Genomic DNA, 21098 nt, shown 5'->3' with positions numbered 1-21098 from the left:
ATTGTTTCATTTATAATTATTTCAAATGTCTTAAAAAAAAAAAACTTTAACAACATAAGGGCAGATCACTTTAGCGCAGCTGATGATGCTCTGATGTCAAGAGAATTCCAATGTTCTTCCTTTGATTCCTCTGTCCTCATTTCCATTCCTTGCATCCTTCCGTTATATCCTAAGACAAAGAAATTTAGTGAGGAAAGGTAACAAGGATGAACAATTAAGAAATAAGAAGCACCTCAAGTTTGGTTTGAAAATGCTAAAGCATTGCAGGGATATTGTCTCATGTCCATTAGTCCATGCTCTCCATCAAATTTGTTCACGTGTTATTCAACTCTGGCTTGACTAACCAACTTGAATTCTGTATATTTTAGCCAGCATGGTTTGAATATAAGCTGAGCCAAGTTTGATAAAGTTTGAAAAGATTTGGAAAAATCTTGGGAAAAAATGCATTCAACTCAGCATGAGCCATGGCAAGTCATTTGCATAAACATCAGTGCAAATTCGAGCTGTTGGTTGCACTATAATGATTTCCCCTGCAGGAGAGATGTCAACGGTGATGCACTCATGGTGTAGTTTCTGATGAAACTGATGGGTAAGGTCTGATGGGTAGACCTTACTCTTGGGTGGCATGTCATTGGGCAAATGATCAATGGTGCTGTAGCTGGTAGCTGTGAAGCTTTGGTCTTGCTGAATACATGTGAAAAGTCCTGATAGTAGACAGGGATTTTAAAACCGAAGGCAGAAGCTGAATCTTCAGCAGATGTTGCCAGAGACGGTTGAGGCATATTGACAGGCATATTGACAATATTCATAAAAGTCTGTCAGTTCTCTATGATTCCAGGATAATACAGGATAGTGAGTGGATAGCCAGGGGTATCTTTGGATGATTTCATATCGGGGTGAATAATGCTTTCTTTGTGGAACAATCCAATCTGTTACAGAGCAGGTGCAGTTTGCCTGGTGACACCTCCCTCAGTGGGTTTATTTTTGACATTGTTGATGCAAATGTTGGGCAGACAAGGTAGTGTGGTTAAACTGTACTTCTTGATCAATACCACGACTTAGGTGCCCTTGAGCAAGGCATCGAACCCCCAACTGCTCCCCGGGCGCCGCAGCATAAATGGCTGCCCACTGCTCCGGGTGTGTGCTCACAGTGTGTGTGTGTGTGTTCACTGCTCTGTGTGTGTGCATTTCAGATGGGTTAAATGCAGAGCACAAATTCTGAGTATGGGTCACCATACTTGGCTGAATGTCACTTCACTTTTTTTTATTTTATATCCTTGTTGAACAGATTCAAGGCGGTGCCAGAGTCAATCAACTCTGTAAAGTAGTGGGACCATCATTAGTGGTTAGCTGAACAGGAATGACAAATGACTTTGAGATGGGAACAGATAATTGATCAACCCGGCTGATAGCAGAGATGAACCTCTGGGTGGGCATTCAGCATTATGATGGCCTGTTTCACCACAGTAATAGCACAGTTGACGGCGTGGAGTTCTCTACTCATCAAAAATGTATTTGCATGGGCTCTTGATGATCAGAGGGTGCAGAGAGGGACTTACACAATGGCTGTCGAGTGAATTTACTCTTGGATGTGTTTCTGAGCAAATTATCCTAAGAAATGAATTCAAAAAATATTAAGTCCTCAACCTTGCAGGCTAACTCAGCCTGAAGCTCCAAATTCAAACTCTGTTTCAACACAGCCTTCAATGACACATCATTCCATCCACTTTGTGTGGTAAAAGTTCTACATTCAATGGCAAAATATGCAGTTGAATGGTTCCCTTGTGAATGTGAAGCAATTGTGTAGAAATATCATCGCCCCCCTCAGGACATTCAAATACTTCACTCATTTGTTGTAACATAGACTCAAAAGACAATCAAAATCAGGAATCCATCTTCCAAACTGCTGAAGCCCTGTCAATCACCTTACCAGATAACAAAGAAATTAAGAACATGCACTTACTTTCCTCGGAAGAAAACTGGTCTCTTTGGCTTTCCACCTAGATAGGGACTTGACTAATAAACCCATGTCAATGAGCAGGACTCAGCCAGAACAGTGTCCATTAACAATGCTTGTTGTAGCTGCATGATGTTATCAATGTCCTTGTGGGATGTGTCAACCATATGATGACTAGAAAGCTGATATGAAGTTCTGTGGTCACTAATACTTTGTCCAGGTTTGTGTGTGCCATTCAGGTTTAGTGGACAGCGGGAGAGCAGGTCTCCATTAGCACTGGACTCAACAGTAAAAGCTGTAGCTGATGCATTCATTTGTTGAGAACCATGCTTTGCTGCCCTTTCAGGTGTTTTAAACTGGATGTGGAGTTTTTCAGAGTTTAACCCCTTTGCAGTCAAGGATCGTCAACGGCCCAAGATTATTATTGTTTCACTTTCACGGCACGTTAAACATCACTCTCTTACTTGATCAGCTGAAAGTTTAAAGACTCTAGCTTCGATACTTGACCAATGTTTTGATAAAACTTTGTTGGAGTGACATTTATTTAGAAATGTATGTAAGTAGTACAAAATTATAAATATGTATGAGTCATTTTTAGAATAGAAATTCACCAAGCATTTATATTCAGTCACGTCAGCAGCGGCTTATTTGTGTTCACATAGATTCAATGAACAGCGTTAATAAGGATTTATAGTCCAAAGTTGCATATCTACATAGATATATAGATATATTTACTCATGTTTACTTCATATTTCTTCAAAAAGAATCATAATTTCTATTAATGTTCCACTGATTTACGTGATCTAGTGATAATGATTCGCTTCCAGCGCTGTCTCTGTGTGTTTATTGAGCCAAGCTGTACAAGCTGTCCCTGACAGAGACCTGATTCGTCCGTGTCTTGTCCATCATCACTCTGCATCATATGCCGCCCCCTCAAAACCTCTGATGTATTTCCTGTACACTTTCGTGTTGATATCTGATCCCAACAACATATTGAAAATATTGTATTATATTAAATATTGAAAATGTACATCTGAAACGCTAACTTGTGCAGCTATGTAAAAGGCTATAAATAGCATATTTTTACAACAGTAAACGACCAAATTGTGTTCGCAAAAGGAAGTTATGACAAACACTCAATCAGGGTTTAAAGTGAGTTTTGAGTAAAAGTGTACTAGTAATTTAATAGTCTGATGTAGCTTGATGCTAATGTTATCTCTAATGCTGTTATCTCTAAATGCATTTCTTGTCAAGAAAAAACTAAATGGACAAAAACCGCAGTTTTGAGTGGGGTGGCCAAAGAAGTGGCCATGATTTTGTTAGTGGTGGCCACCCTGTTAATACATTTGGCTGCTTTTAGCCTTACCCTGGAGTTGGTTCACTCTCTGCCTATGCAGAACATCAGTGTTGGGAACATTACTTTAAAAAAGTAATTAGTTATAGTTACTTACTGCTTGTTCCAAAAAGTAACTGAGTTAGTAACTGAATTACTCTATAATAAAAGTAACTCGTTACCAGGGTGTAATAATAAAAACTCCCTAATCATCGGGAAGAAGGAGGCGGGAACCGGCACACAATCAAAATCATTTTAATATCCAAAATAAAAAGCAAACACATAAAATAATGTCCCAGGCCTGGTCCTCTCTCGTCCTTCACTATAGTCGCTCCAGTTTTATATCCTTCCATCTCCTACGTGGGACTCGATACCGACGGTGGGTCTCAGGTGTAGCTCATCTCCAATCACTACACCTGGCCTCACTCCTCGTTCCCACACCTCTCGGCCCCGTCCCACTCGCCACATACCCCCATCGCCCCTCGCAGGCCAGGGGGTACTCCCGAGACTGCGCTCTACTCCCCCCTCCCTCCGGGGGGGACCACTCACGGGGACCTGCGGGAACCTGGGGGTAGGACAGACGAGGCGAGAGAAAAGGAGATGGAAGGAGGAGCGACAGGGACGAGAGAGGGGAGAGAGGAACAAAAAAAAAAAAAAAAAAAAAAAATCCGGTTCCCAGACACACTGCTGCTCGGCCCTCCACCAGCTGGGTGATCTCCTCCGCGGTGCCTGGCGGTGGCACTGGACGGCCCTCGGCGGACGGCGCGACACTCCTCCGCCGCCCGATGGACGGCGACGGCTCCTCCGGTTTTGGGCAGCCGGCAGGAGTCCCCCGTTCCCTGCCCCTCCGGATTCCTTCGCGGAGGCAGCAGGCTCCGGCCCCCTGGCGAACGGCACCGACTCCTCCGCTCCCTCACGGACGGCAGCCGCCCCTCCATATCGTGGGCGGCCGGTAGCGAGCTCGCCCGTCCCCGGCAACTCGCTCCAGCCCACCGCCTCGAGCGTCCATGGCGGCACATACCTCGCCCGCTCGAGGGCACCGCGGATTCACCACAGCGGCGAGGGATCTTCAGCAGCGCGTCCCTCCTTCTCCCGGGCTTTGGCACCACTGTAACGATATTCACTCCATATACATCGGGAAGAAGGAGGCGGGAACCGGCGCACAATCAAAATGAAACTTTAATTACAAAAATAAACACAAAACAGCGCGTCTGCCCCTCACGGCGACTGACGCGCATAAATTAAAAGTAAACACATAAAATAATGTCCCAGGCCTGGTCCTCTCTCGTCCTTCACGGTCGTCACTCCAGTTTTATATCCTTCCATCTCCTACGTGGGACTCAAGACCGGCGGTGGGGCGCAGGTGTAGCTCATCTCCAATCACTACACCTGGCCTCACTCCTCGTTCCCACGCCTCTCGGCCCCGCCCCACTCGCCACATAGGGAAAGTAACTATTTGCGTTGCTGTAAAAAAAAAAAAAAAAAAAAAAAAAGTTGCTACATGTCAGAGAATTTGTACTTTTTTTTTTTTTTTTGCAGTTTTCACAAGTCAGTTGAAATGAGTAGAACAGACAGGTACATAACTTTCAATATTTATTGCACGTCAACAGACAGCAAGAGTTTTATCCTGCACTTATATCTTCACCTTGAAAATTCCAACTTTTCATCGGATTGCTCCTGACTCGCCATTTCTGCTGCTGCTGTGAATCTCTGTGTAGCTGTTGCGTGTGTGTGTGTGTGTGTGTGTTTGGCGCCGCTGGTGCAGCCACTTGTGCCGCTATGTGTGTACAAACACTGGCTCTGATTGGCTACCATGAAACACATGACTCTGCCTTAGCCAATCACAACCGCTTATCTCGTCATTAACCCACCTCCTCACTCGCTGTGTGAGCCAGGGGTCCTTTCAGATTGTAATTGTAATTGTAATTGTAATTTCTTTATTTGAAAGGGGACAGTGTACATTAATAAACATTAAAACAATGTAAATGTACCCGAGGTAGCTCAAAAGTGCTAATTTTCATCGGTAGTCCCCCAGCCAGATTTAAACAAGGCAACCTTTAAAAATAATCACAAGTACGAAATCACACACAATAATAAAAATAAAATTGCATACAACACATTATGGTTAATAAGTACAATTCATATAAAAATTATATAATATTTAAATACACACATAAAAGCATTAGTGCCCACAAATTTGGCTCTCTACAAGCCATTTTTTTGCATTCTTTTTGAATGAAAAGAAGGACGAGGACTCTCTAATGGTTGCCGGCACTGTGTTCGATTGCTGAACTGCTCTTACGGAGAAGACAGCCTGACCAAAAGCTGTTTTTCTCCGGGGTATGATGCAGTCTTCCCTCACTGCCCCTCTAGTTACCCTAACCTCACTGGATCTAAAATGTATAAAATCACATAGTGGAGGAGGTGCTAAGCCATATCTAATTTTATAGATTAAACAAATGTTTTTGAATTTAATTAGATTATCCCAGGTAAGTAACTGATATTTACTCAGAATACTACAGTGGTGGTAGTGATATGGTTTTTTATCCAGTATTTTTAATGCTTGTTTGTATAATCTTTCTAATGGTTTTATTGTTGTAGAGTGAGTATTAGACCAGCTTATTAAACAATATGTTATGTGGGATAAAATCATGGAAAAGAAATATAATTTAGCAGCTTCTGTTGACATGAAATCTCTAATGTATCTGAAATTCGCTAGACTGAACTTAATCCTATTACTAACTTTTTTGATGTGAGTTTTGAAATTGAGATTTGAATCTATATATAATCCTAAATATTTATATTCTGTGACGACCTGTAACCTTTCTCCAGATATAAAAATGTCAGGTTCTATATTTATATTGTTTTTAGAAAAAAACATAGTAACTGTTTTAGATATATTCAATTGCAGACAGGATTGTTCAAGCCAGATTGAAATCGATGACATGGCCTCAGTTAGTTTAGAGGCAACTTCCTCTGCAGATTTTCCATAGGCCAAAATAACTGTGTCGTCTGCATACATCAAAGTGTCACAGTTCTTACACAAAGATGGTAACTCATTAATGTATAAACTAAAAAGAATTGGACCTAAAATTGAACCCTGTGGAACTCCAGTTGATAATAGTAAGGGGGTGGAATTATATTGGTCAATTCTTACACTTTGTGAACGAGATAAAAGATATGAGTTAATAAGATGAATAAATTTTAAAGAAAAATTAAATGCATGAAGTTTGTGCAGTAAAACTGAATGGTTAACTGTATCGAATGCTTTACGAAGATCTAAAAATATTCCTCCCACTATCCCTCCTTTGTCTATATTTGATTTGTAGAATCCTCTGTAATTAATAGAATTCTCTGTAGAATGATAAGCCCTAAACCCAAACTGCATTGGATGCAAAGGAAAAGAACTGCAATTAAGATGATTGATGATTTGTTTAGCAACCAATTTTTCAAAAACTTTAGATAATGTTGGCAAAATGCTAATCGGTCGGTAATTAGATGTAAGAAGGGAGTTGCCACCTTTAAATATAGGAATGACACTAGCAATTTTCCATGACTCAGGAAATTTCCCTTGATCTAGTGACACATTGATGATATGTGTTAATGGACCCTTAATTGACTGACCTATTTGTTTTAGCATAAGTGTATCCATTCCATACACATCTTTAGCTCTTGAAGATTTAAGCTCTGTAATTGCCTTTTCCACATCGGATATAGATACAGATTTTGGATATAGTGGGGGCTCAATTAACACATCTAAAGTAATGACAGGTAAGTTGTTATATTTCACAGGGAAACGTTTAGCTATGGTATCCACAGAATCAACAAAATACTCATTTAGTGTCTGTGCCACATCAGCTGGATCCTGCAAAAGCATGCCATTATTCTTTAGCTGTATTAAATTATTACTAGAATAAGTTTTACCTGTTAATTTATTAATCTGATCCCAAGTCGCTTTAGAGTTTCCATGACAATGTTTAATAATTGTGATAAAAAAGTCTGCCTTTGCTTTTCGTAGTTGTCTTATCACTTTATTTCGTAATGAAGCAAATTTTTGTCTCTCACACGATAGTTTTGATTTTATGGCTTTTTTTAAACAGAACACTTTCTGTTTTTATGTTTAACTGTCACTGCAAATTCCTTAATTTTTGTTTGTAAGCATTGAGTAAATTTCTGACTAATTATTTCCAATTCATTGTCCAATAATAGAGTGTCCCAGTTCATATTTCTTATTGCAGAATGAAATTGATCCTGTTTGCTCCTTGGAATGCCAATGAACTCCTTTTTTCCGGAATAAGCTGCAAATCGTTTACTGGTTAATTTTCTTGTTATAAGCACCATGTTATGATCTGAAAGACCAGTTAACATATTGTACGATTTTGTTTATTAAATCAATGCATAGTAACGCTCCGCATTTAACGTTCAGTGACGTTAACGACGTTATAACGACGGGAAAAGTAATTAGTCAGATTACCGCGTTACTGAAAAAATAACGTCGTTACCTAACGCCGTTCTTTTAAACGCCGTTATTCCAAACACTGCAGATCATGCACTAGGGTAGCCAGCTGACAAAGTTGATTTTTCTCCATTTGTTTTTCTTCTCTAGTCATGTTTGATCTTGCGAGTCTCCATGAGATCTTGTGTCACTGTGAAATCATTCCAACAATCAGCAAATGTGTTATCTTGCAGTCTGGTCAAATTGTCTAGTGTGCACTTTCAGAGGATTACTTGGCCGTACTAAGGCTACAAATCGGTTCAAACCGTCTTCATGTCTGTAGTCTCCCATGTCTTTAAAATGGGTTAAAATCTGAATATTGTCTAGTGTGTGGCAAGCCTAACTGGACAGATTGACATCCCTGAAGTTTCACTGACTTGTTATACTGTGATGATTTCAGTTGTTTATTAGCTATGGTTACATATTTAATCTTTACTAATATCTCTGCTTCTTCAAAGTCAAAGATGGATCATTCCAGACCTGAGGATGACAGATACAAAGCATCTGATATTGATACAACTGAACGTTTGTATGATAATGTAATAGTAAGTTATCATTATAGTCAGTTCATTTGTGTGGACACAAATAAGGTTATTGTTATAGATGATATTATAGTTATCAACTTTTTGTCAACGTTTTCACTATTCTCTCTATTTTTTTATTTTTTTATATTTAATGGCAAAGATGAATTATTCCAGAGCTCATGATGACAGTCTTAATGACTATGATGTTGAGTTGACTGAACCTGTGTATGAGAATGTAATGGTAAGTGATTTCACTCTTGATATCAAATGTCTACTGACTAAGTATATGGTGCACAGCATACAATTCACTGTTTAAGATCAAGTTATTCAAGTCCTTTTATACTGACCAGAAATTTGAAGTGTATAATTTAGTCATGAAGTTATTCACAAAATCACTTTCTTTATTTTAGCGTGACAGGCCATAGTGTTTGGGACGTGTGGCAAAACATTTTACAGCCTTTTTCTGTTTCTCTGTGGGTCCAGCCTGAATGATTGACAGTGTCTTGATTTACAGAAATTAATTTAGAAACTGTTTCTATCACAGAGTGACTTACAAATGATAAGCCATACGTGCTGAAATTTTATTTGACTGTATTTTAAAGCATACAATTATTTGATGAATTAGAATGAAAATTATCAATGTATGATCTCATTTGATGTTAATTTAACCATATTCTGCCTATTCTATGTTTTTAAAGATTTTATATTGCATTTTTATTAAAGTGTATGTTCATAACACAGGTTGTGTCTTTACTTTTTTATTTACAAATGTTTGACCAGCAGATGTCTCAGCAGGCTGTGTTCAGAACTGATTAATTTTACAAAACAAATGATTCAGTTGATTTAAAGATTATATATATACATATATATATATATATATATATATATATATATATATATATATATATATATATATATATATATATATATATATATATATATATATAAATTAAATTAAAGACACAGAAAACTGCCTTTCCATGTCACTCCTGTTATTATAATGAATCAGTGATACTACCCAGCGTTCAGCGTCCTCTACAGAAGCATCTTCAGCTACATTTCTCTCAGTTCACACAAATGTTTTGTCATGCATTACACCCTTGCTGCATGTGAGATTCAAAATCTTGTACTTCCGGGATTAAGCGTCAGCCAGTCAACTTAATGTCATTTGATATGAATGGATAGCTTTTCTTAATGTCTTCTACAATTGAACAATATCAGCAACGTTTGCCTTCATAACTACAGAGCAATAAGTCTGTGATGTCAGCACTCAGCTGTCCAGTTCTTATGAGGGTGACATGATCATACAGTCAATACTAGAGAGATGCTGCTGTGGACACACTGTCTTGTTTTCTCATCTCTCCTGCTACATAGTCATGTGACACAGGACAAACATCTACTATTTCATATTCTTCACTGATAAAACTGATGACAATTGGACTGGAGTGACTCTTACTATCACACGTGACTCCCACGAGGTTGAGCTCTTTTTCTGTGCATGACTGTCAATGACTGACCGAGACTGAGCCGGAGGATCAACATAACCCAGTGGAGAACATAGAAGAGCCGAGGAGCTGGAGCTGGTGGTTTTGGAAGAGGAGGTGTGAGAGGGAGGATAGGTATGAGCATCAACATCAGATGACAAGATCATAGCAGCAGATGACCTACAGCCACAGAGAGAGCAAGATACAGGGCAGCAGAAAGTTGTGTGAGGAATTATATGAAACGTAATTTGTGGACCACACAGAGTTGCCGTGTTTCTTCTTATTATAATGTCATGCTTTGTTTAACCTCCAGAGATGGGACTGTTAAGTCACAAGCAATTCCTCAAAAATGTGCAATATGCATTATGTTCTATAATAACATCTGCCACCATCCAAGCTTCTATCTGCATTTGAAAAGCAAGCAGATATGTTATAATGTTATAATGCATACGTGTATGTGACTGCTGGTAGTTTTGAGCATATATCTACTTCTCAATGATCCCATAACATCCAGCGTTACACATTCATCATGGCTTCTAGTAAATATACCTAGAATAAAACATTTTTGTAAAAAGAATTGAAGCTGAACTATTATTATATTTCCATGCAATTAAACTCCATAGCATGTTTTTGTGAAATGGAAACTTCTCTGTCCATTGGCACCTAAGGGTGTACTCACACTAGGCACGGTTGCCATGAACCGGGCCCGAGTACGATTGTCCCCCCTCCCCACTCCCCCTCTGGCCTGCACTCACATATAGGGTTTCAGCATTCGTGCCGGAGCACGCTTACGTCACTATAGTGCGACGGTTTGGGATAAACAGGAAGAGCGGCGCTCTCTGAACACAATGGAGTGCATCGCTCTGTTTTCTTTGTGGATAATTTTGTGTCGTTTGGTCCACAGCCCTCTCACAGCCTGTTGTTAAACAGATGTGTCGCCTTAGTGGCGCGAAAATTTTCAAGTAATCGCGCTGCTCGTATGAGGATGTTTGCAATGTACCAGCTGAAGTGCAGCAATGACTTTGCAGTTTTTTGGTTTTTATGCGTTTTGCACCTCTGCCGTAGACCAAAGCGACCCTTTCCCTGCCATGTTGGTTTTGGAGTGTCGCAAAACTGTGACACAACGCGTCCTTTTCCGTGCTCCGGCACGTTTAGCGCTCACACTGCATGCGAACCGCGCCCGAGTCCAACTGAACCGTGCCCTGGCCCACCTCTTCCAAGCGGGCCAGGGCCGGCTAATCGAGCCGCGCCCGGGCACGATTCGGAGCACTCACACTAGTCAAACGAACTGCGCTTTGGTGGTCAAACGCACTCGGGCACGGTTCAAACTGGCTAGTGTGAGTACACCCTAAGAAACCGTATCAACAAGTCAATTGTAGTTCTTGTGTTTCTGCTCATCTCTTTTTCTGTTCTCTTCTTTCCTTCAGTGATTCTGCTTGTTAACAGGCTTATTAAGGCTGAAATTGCTTCATATTTAATATACACATATTTTTTGGCTCAGATAAGGTCCATTTCTGGTTAATTTCTTTACTCTTGGCTGACATGTGGCATTGCTATGGCCTGCTTGTGGCTCAAATCTGGCAAACAGGAGCGGTCCGCCCAAGGGCCAACATTCCATGCTGCATGTGGGCCAGATCATCTTTCCACGGGTGCCAGATGTGGGCAAGATCTGGGCCGACACAATGTTGCTATGTGGGAGGAAGCCAATGAAGAGAAGTTAAAATTGGTGTAATGTGATCTGTTTTCTTTGTCCGGTCAACAGCCTTGCAGCAGCATTTCGCACCATCTGTAAGCATGCCATGGATGACTGAGGAAGACCCAAATATAATGGGGGATAATATAATTCCAGTAGTCAAGGCGGGAGGTAATAAAAGCATGAATGACTTTCTCCAGGTCATTAAAAGTTAACAATTATTTCAGTCTCGAGATGATCCGTAACTGATAAAAACTGTTCTTGACAACTGTATTAATTTGGTTAGTTAAGCAAATTTCAGAGTCCAGAATGACACCAAGTTTCCTGACCTGGGAGGAGACTGAGAAGAAATGCTTGCCAAGCTCATTTATATCTAAAACAGTTTTCTACTATTAAATTATTTCCAACTTCCATCTTACCAAGCAGATAAAATGATGAGTTATACTGGAATTTGTGCTCTGCTTCTGTGAACTGGAAACCCCACCTACTTTGATCTGATTGGCCATCTCAGTCATTTTGACAGTGACGAGTGTTGATAGCTGAACGCATCTGTAGACTAGTGCAGGTTTAATTCTGTGCCAGTGATTAACCCTATGCATGCCACTGTTGGCATATGTACCATAGGTTGCCGAACCCTGATTTATATTAATTTATATTGAGGCATTTTATAATGTATCATAGCCATCTGTGTTATTTGATTTTGTAAAGATGTGTGAGTCTGACGAACGGCAGTGTGACCATTATTTAAAGCACTGCTGTCATGATCAAATAAACAACCATAAAATGTATACACTACCCCCAACATTGCATAAAATCTTCCTCTGTCCGGTCAATTTAAATTTTGAGACACCCATGGACTTCGTTTTCATCCAAACAGACACGCAGCGCTTTGCAAGTAGAAAAGGCAAGTAAAAAAGAAAATTGGGCTTAGACCTCATTGGCTCTTGCATGTATCATCATTACGGCTAATATGAATATTCAGTATATAAATAAGACTGTGAATGAGACACAAAGAGTGAGACACAGATGCAAATATGGCTCATTATAAATTCACACTTTCCTATTGAGCATATTTAATAATATTTTATTTTAGTATATTTTTATATCAAACCAAACTATGACCCTCAAGCTTCACCAGTTCTGTGGCTTTGAGAAATGCATGTTCATCACGCAAACACACACACACACACAAACACACACACACACACACACACACACGCACACACACACACACACACACAAACACACACACACGAAACACCTCTAATTAAAATGCAATTTTCAGTCACTAAATTTCACAATAACATCTAATCATTTCAAAAATGAAAATCATTACTTATCATACTTTATCTAACCTAATTTGTTAGAAGTTTATAAGTGAACCAGTTCTGCAGGTGATATAAAGTAAAAATCATAAAATAATATAATTAAAATTTCAGTCTTTTTCCTTAGAATAAATATTTCCCATTCTCTGTCGTAATAATAACCAGACTGCATTTCTGGTGTTTCTCTGGGATCTGGTAACATTGATTTCATCAATATGAAATATTGTGAAAATAATTGAAAATTCAAATACGTATAGTGTGAAAATAGATATTTAATGTACATGTTTAGTTTTCAGTGAATAAAAAAGTATACAGTAAATGTATGAACAGTTTTTACATTTGAAAAATAAACAAAAACAAACAAAACAATAACAATAAAAAAACAGCTAAATTAGCAATCAGCATGTTAATGAATAAAGCATTTCTGAAATGTTCTCGATGTGCCAAAATTATTACAATTTATATTTCTCCTAATCTACCCATAGTGTGTTTTGTATGTACTAATCTAAAGCAGGTCAAAGATAAGAATCAATAATCATATAAGAATCCATAATCATGAGAGAGAGACACAGAGAGAGAGAGAGAGAGAGAGAGAGAGAGAGAGAGAGAGAGAGAGAGAGAGAGAGAGAGCAGACTAAAGGAGCTCATCAAAGGGGATTGTGGGTAATCCATCATGATTCTTTTTTTTTGAGCTGATCCAGGATCTGACAGAGAATCACGTCTGCTGCCTGCACATGATGACTGGACATAGAGATGATATAGAGTTTTCAATTAATGTAAAGCTCATTCAGGTGTTAGAATTAAACACTTTCAAAACACAATAACAGTCAGCGAAACCAAAAGTTATTATTATTGTTATTAAAATACTGAAAATTTTGTAGGCTATAATGCATTGATCTAACTATGGAATGTCAGCTGAAAACATGATTTGAAAGACAATTTATTTTATAACAATACACCTAAACACCCCTCCAATGAAAAGTACTTTAGTCCGTGAGATACGTACATGAAGATCTTCATTTTCTCTGCTCCAGCAGACGGTGGTCATTCCATTTGCCTAATTCCATTCCTAAATGCCATGAGAATATTAAATTTATTTTTTACCCCTATATTTATTTTATAACATATAATGTAAATTCTGTAAATAGAGCCCAATGTTATAAAAGGTATATTTTAACAACATTTCACATTCGATGTGATGTCATAATGAAAAACAGTTTTATAGGGCTAATAAAACTGATAATAATCTTTTTTTTATATTTTGTTTTATTTAGTTTTCTGGGAAGAAGTACCCATTCATACAATGTGATAGACAATAATGGGAATTATCACGGATCTCAGATAAAACCTCTACCCCTCTATCATCTGCACTAATTTATACACTTACTGGAAGAAGATGCCTTTATCTGACTGGAATGATGAGGCATGCAATAAAACAACCATAAATTACAGTCCATAAAGTTATTAAACTGCACCACCCAAGATAAGGTAATGTCTTACACACAGTAATGATGTTCATATTTTATTGATATTCATGTGTGACTTTACGGTTACCTTTAAACTGGGATGTTACAAGTTATGTCACCTGTCTTCTATAAATAGACCTACGGTTTTGGCAAAGGTTGGTCAGAAACCCCTGTGGCACATGCTGATTGTTCTCCTGAAGGACCTTTTATCACTTAAATCACACTCTGATCATTCAGAAAACTGTTTTAGGATTTGAGAATATTTCCAAATCAGATCAGTGCTTCAGATTAAGGTAAACTTGTAAGTCATGGGTTGCGGGAACAGCAGGGAAGGATGCGAGAACTGTGAGGACAACTGTGATAACAGCTGCAGCTGCGGATGTCATGACAGCAACAGTTTGTCTAACTGTGAAAAGTGTCTGAAGTGCATCAGATGTATGGTGCTTTGTGCTGACATCATGGAACATCTGGGAAATTGTGTCAAATGCTGTTCAGAAATGTGAGTAACATTAGATTTATAATCACTTTATTAATCACTGCTTCCAACAGAATGACATTTTCTGAAACTCCTTCCAGTCTGAGACACTTTAATCAATGTTTATTAAAAATTAAAGCAAAGTCTGTGCCTCACCATGAGTTCTTGTTACACTTTTAAAAATGGAAACAATATACACTGTTTATTAGAAGAAAAAAAACAAAAAAAAAAAAACAATAAGCATAATTATGGGGGGGGGGGGGTTAATTATAAAAAAAATACATAGGAAACACTCTCTGTAAGATTTTAAGGATGTTTAAATATAAGGTTTATTGTATAATTTAAAATAAGAAGATAACATTGTGTGTATACCTATAATCTTTCATTTTTTTTCTTCCCAAGAGAAAATGAGTGATCATGATTCTGGAGGCGATGCAGCATTCAGGACGGGGTTGCAGCTCCTGCGGAAAGGAGCATCCTCCTGTTAATAAAGACCATGTTATCTGTACAAATATATTTGCTGCCAGAAGCCCAGAATGAACAAAAAAGCACATTGATTTAAAGCAGAAATTCTTCAGCAGTATACAGCAAAACTGAAATCTAGTAATTAACACATTAGTGATAAATTAAGACTGTCAGTATTTCCCCAATAAACACCTTTGAAAGTGTTTACACCTGAAAAGTGAAGAATCCTCTGTTAAATAAACACTACTGAGTGTTTACATAAAGCATTACAGAGTTTTATAGAATCACTGAAGCGGTGCTAGAGTTAATGAGGTAATTAAGTGATGATTGAATATTAGTGATGAACAGCTGCTATTAACAAGCAGACAACAAGAACAGAAACATGAGAAACAGAAACACAACTACATGACAATTTTACAGATTCATATAAAAGATTGCTTTAAATAAGTTAAACTAAAACCTGTTAATACAAAAAAAAAACCTTGACCCTTGTGTTTGGGCTCAAAAGGGATGAGAATCACTGTTGTACTATTTTATTTTTATTTATTTTTTTATTTTTTTTTTACTTTTGTTACTACAATGGGCATTACTTTCTCGATTGAACCTTTGATCCAGGTGTTAAATGTAAATGTATATACAATTTTTTGCAACATGTCATCATAAAGATGTTTCATCTCATGTCCTTTGCTCTTATATGTATCTTATATTTTAACGAAAGCCTGTCTCAGACTGTCCGACTCAGATCACTTTCAGATAGCAGCAATAAAAACATAAAAAATAAAAATACATGCAGTTTTCTGGTATTTTCTCTCTCTTTCTCTCTAATATGAGCCTTGAATCTTGAACCTCTCTCTCTCAGATCCCACTACCAGACTGATTTTAACCAAAGCAAAAACTGTGTATCAGCATGAATAGCTTATGCTGTAGCCTTTTTTAATACACTGAAAAAAAAAAAAAATCCACCTGCGCTTTTTCAAATGAAGTTCAGTTGTACTTCAAAATTCAAAGTCATTTCAACATATAATTGAATAAAAAAAAAATGAATTGATTCTGGTAAAACTTAATAAACTAGCTTATTTTGATCAGCTAATGTGAAAACATACATTATGTTGCCATAACTAACTGGTCATATTTTTAAAGCGTACTTGCTTTTATTTTATTTTTGGTTAACTTTTACAGGTTGTGTTTCTGGAATAATGCTCAGAGTTTATCATTTTTGTTGTTCAGTGTCACCATTATGTTTTCTATGTAGAGTAATAATATCTGTGCATCATTAGGTGATTAGCTTAAAATCCTCTGTAACAAGATAATTTCACATTGTTCACAGATGTATATCAGTATTATATTCATTGATTTGAAATAATAAAATAATAGAATACAATAAGAATAAAAAATAAGAATAAAAATAAATTATGAATTTAAAACAAGTTACTGGTAATTATGTATGCTTAAAGCTAAAATAAAATATTTATACTGATGCTAAAAATAGTTTGACTAAATTAAATCAACCAGTTAGCTTATTTCAGATTCTATATTGTCATCGTTTTAAGACGTCTTCATTTCTCACACATCTTACTCTAGATCATGAATTTGAATATGAATATACAATATCTAAGATCCCAAGTAAATGGAGCACTAATCACCATTAAAACAATGAAATGTCTTACTGTCACAGTTATGTTCTGCTATGTGGTCTCTTTTATATTCTGTTCTGTTATCTTCAGTTTCTGTTTCTCTGCTCTGTTTAGTTTCAGTTTCCTTGGTTGCTGATTATGTTTTGTTTGTTTCTATGATTACAAACCACCATAGCCTGTCTAGTGTCCCAAAGTGAAAGTGATATGTGTCTGACTTCTGGTAAACTGCTGCTTCTTCACAGAGATGCACTGTACAAATATGGACAAACAGCACTACATTTATCTTAAACATATTTGTGATGATATGACACAAAACTGATCAAAGGTTCAAACAAGACTGCAATGCTCATTCCAGTGACATAAACTATAAAACAATTATTTAGGGGGGTGGGGGTATCCTAGAAAGCACATAATCGGATATGTTTGAGAATACCCACCTAGAAATGTTTAATATTCTAGGAACGTTTTCAGCGGCTAGTTTTATTTTAGTTCCCAGAATGTTCTACTAAAAGTTAGGATAGCATTCTCTAAAAACATTCTAAAAATGTCTATTGATAACACTGTTACAACATTATTCTCTAACATTCTAATAAAGCTTCCCATCACACTAGATGTGGACTGACATTGCTCAGAAGTCAGATGTTGGTTGAAAGTGAAAATCCAACCTCTGTTTGGTGTCAAACTCTCGCGTAAATACTCCAAAAACAGTATTACCAACTTCACTTATTAAACAAGATTTATTTCCATCATAAATGTAAAAAAAAAAAATTCTAATTGAGATTAACAGAGTTGTTGATGGTTTATTGAAAATAATAGTTTAGTTTGATGTCACTATTATGGTGATCAGTACTTAGGCAGTATGACTCTTTCAGTTACGGTTCATTTAACTGCTGTAGCTATATTTGTTACAGCAAAAACAGTGAGAGACAAATGTCATCAGGCTATGTTGGTTACTAATATTAGAACTTTCCTCATGTAGTAATCTGGTCAGCTTGTTTTATCTGGAGTTCTATGCTATTAATTTAAAATGAGTGACTATAGCAGATGCAATGCATAAGATAATACAAATTTATATCATATTTTGTCTGTTCTATTTAAATTACTGTACATTGTTAAAGAACCAGAGAAAGCTTAGACACACAGAGACCTCAAAAATTACTGTATGGATATCAACAATGGTGACATGCTTCATGCCGCAGTGCATTCTGGGTGACATGGATGAGTTCCGTGTGATGTACCCAGAATACATTGCAGCATGAAGCATGTCACCATTGTTGAGAGTCATACACTGAATCCTGATGTTGTGTGACAAAAGACGAGTATATATATTTTTATATATTTTTTCCAATCATTTAAATAATCTGCTTTAAATTCAGCTGTGTTTCAGGCTGTTGAGCCATTAAGTTGTTTTAACTAACACTATACATTAGATTTGGTGAAAACGGGTAAACAGGCTACATATGTGATGATGTGGTAATTACCAGCAAGCAACCAGCACCATCAAACCACACGCTATTTTGCTGTTTTTGTCATAATAAAGATTATAGCAGTTAAAGCACAACAGTGCCAAGTCAAGTGTCAAATTGGACAACTAAAACCAACACTTATCACCATTATGGTGACAGCAAACCAAACTATTCTTTTAAACAAGGCAAGGCATCCAAGTGCTTCTCAAGGCATCTGCTTAAATCTTAATAAGAATGTTAGGGGATAATGTTCTAATAATGTTATTAATAAACATTTTTAGAATGTTTTAAGAGAACGTTCTGGGAACAAAAATAAAACTACCCGCTAAAAACTTTGTGAGAACAATCATGGGATGTTCTTAGAACATTTTTAGCACAAAACAATTCTAGCTTGGTAAGTGAGCGGATGAACTCAGCTATCAGTTCCATAAACAAGGGTATGCAAGTAACCATATTAACTTTCTCTGACCATTGAACAAAAGAAGAAGAAAGAAACAGCATGCGCTTTTTTCCTTAGCGTTAATTTCTATAGTGACTCGTCGATTCATTGCTCTGTTGAGAATGTCTAGAGTCTTAACCAGGAACATACTCTGGCTGAATCCGAAAACATAGGTAGCTGACTTGCTGCCTCGCTGCTGTATCAGGCAATGACTTTGCAGGCAGTGGTTTTGCACGAAGGCACCTCATGAAACTGATTTTGGAGATATTTCTGAATAAGAGTAATGGTTTAATGATCTACAGCAAAACATAGAGAGCTTTGGTGATAACTAAGTGGATATTTAATTACTGCAATATAAATTTATCACAAGAAATGACATCAAAAGGGGAAACATTTTATCAAAAACATACATTTACATGCAACTTGCAGACGCCATCTTTATTTTTGGGCTTAACTGCCACAGAATAGAACACACAGGATTGTGGGATATCAAAGGCAGTGAAGGATACATCTATGCTGTCGGTCAGATCAAGGCATCTAAGGAGACAGGAACTAAAGCCAACATTGAATTTGGACGTGCTTTGATGCCTTCCTACCTTGGGATGCATCCTCCGAAGGCAGCATTATTCAGTTTTTGGATGCAGCCTGAGTGAACTTACTCCTGGACACGTTTTTGGAACCACATACCTTGAGTAAACAGGTTTTGGGTTAATCAACCAAAGGTTCAGGGTATGGCTGACAGATAACCGTGCTTTCTGGAATACACCCCTGGAGGCTTACTGACACATTTTCATACTATTTTGTGTTTTGGCCATTATGCTTTGACACAATACTGTATCTGTCAAACGAACTAAAAGCGAAAGCACAATATGGCTTGATCCCTTCATCAAGTCTGTTTGTGCTACACGTTTCTGAGCATTTACTTCATTCAGATGATCAGCTTGTGCTCTGGTGTTTTCTGGGACTCAGAGTGTCTCTGTTCAGAGTGAATGAATGCAGTGAACTCATTTATTGCACGTGAAGTGAGTATAGCGTGCTTTTGGGAACACAACAGACAGGCAACAGACAGACAAAACAGACACTGCTATACTTTATTTTCGCGGCAGATGATTACAGCATTTCACCACATTTGTAGTGAGATGCATTTTTGTTTTTGTAAGCCTGTTTTCACTGAAGCTGGGGCCTGTAACATGAAGCTAGATTAGCTGGCTAGCCAGGTAAGTTTCAGGTTAGTTTGCACCGATCCTGGGTTTTTACCTAAGTGGCTTGTCTTTTAGCGGCATTCATTGCCATAGTAACTTACACTCCACAGCTAACCTGCTCCGGGGCAGGTTCTGTCCTGGGTTAAATATCTCAATCTGAAGTTGGAGCAATCAGATGTGAGAGAAGTGACACATGTCTGACCCAAAATCTTGCTCCAAATCAAAGTTCTCTAATGTTTGAAAACATAGAAGAAATCTGGCTTTAATGATAATTACTGAGTCATTTTATGATTATTATTATTATTATTATTATTATTATTATTATTATTATTATTATTATTATTATTATTATATATTTTACACACAATCAATTTTAGTTTAACAAATGTTATTATAAATAATTTATGTTAAATACATATTAATGTATACTGATCATGTAATATAAATAAGTTTTAGTATCAAATGATTGCACTATTTAAAAAAAAAAAAAAAAAAATCTGACCTTACATGTTTGAGTATCTATCAGTATATATTTTCAAATGTATAAACTAAGTTGTCACTGCACTGATAGATCAAGATAATTTATTTTATATGTCTTTCTTCATTTTTTCACATGACATTTAAATTTGTCATATTCTTCAATCTCAACCTTTAGCAAAACATTTAACCTTTAGTTTTGAATCTCACTGGGTTTCTCGCGAGAAGTAAATCTAACTTGTAAGTAAGTAAACTTTATTTATTATATAGCACCTATCACAGATAAAATCACAAAGTGCTTTACATATAGCAAATTAACAAACTTAAAAATGAGAAACATCATACAAAACATAAACCATAATAGCTCAGTCAACTGAAAGCTTGTCTGAATAGAAGTGTCTTTAGCTGTTTTTTTTAAAGAATCAACAGAATCGACCACACGCAGAGACAGTGGCAGGGCATTCCACAGTTTGGGAGCAACTGCTTGAAAGGAGTGGTCTCCCCGAGTTTTAAGGCGGGTTTTAGGGACAATCAGAAGATTTTAACCTGAGGAACGAAGAGTACGGAAAGAAGAATAAGGTGTAAGCATGTCTGCGATATATTGGGGGGTCTGTCCATGTAATGCTCTAAAGGTTAAAACTAAAATTGTATAATTAATTCTAA

Source organism: Carassius auratus, unplaced genomic scaffold (genome assembly GCF_003368295.1).
Source record: "Carassius auratus strain Wakin unplaced genomic scaffold, ASM336829v1 scaf_tig00037141, whole genome shotgun sequence".
Classification (NCBI taxonomy): Eukaryota; Metazoa; Chordata; class Actinopteri; order Cypriniformes; family Cyprinidae; genus Carassius; species Carassius auratus.
This window is presented reverse-complemented; position numbering follows the sequence as displayed.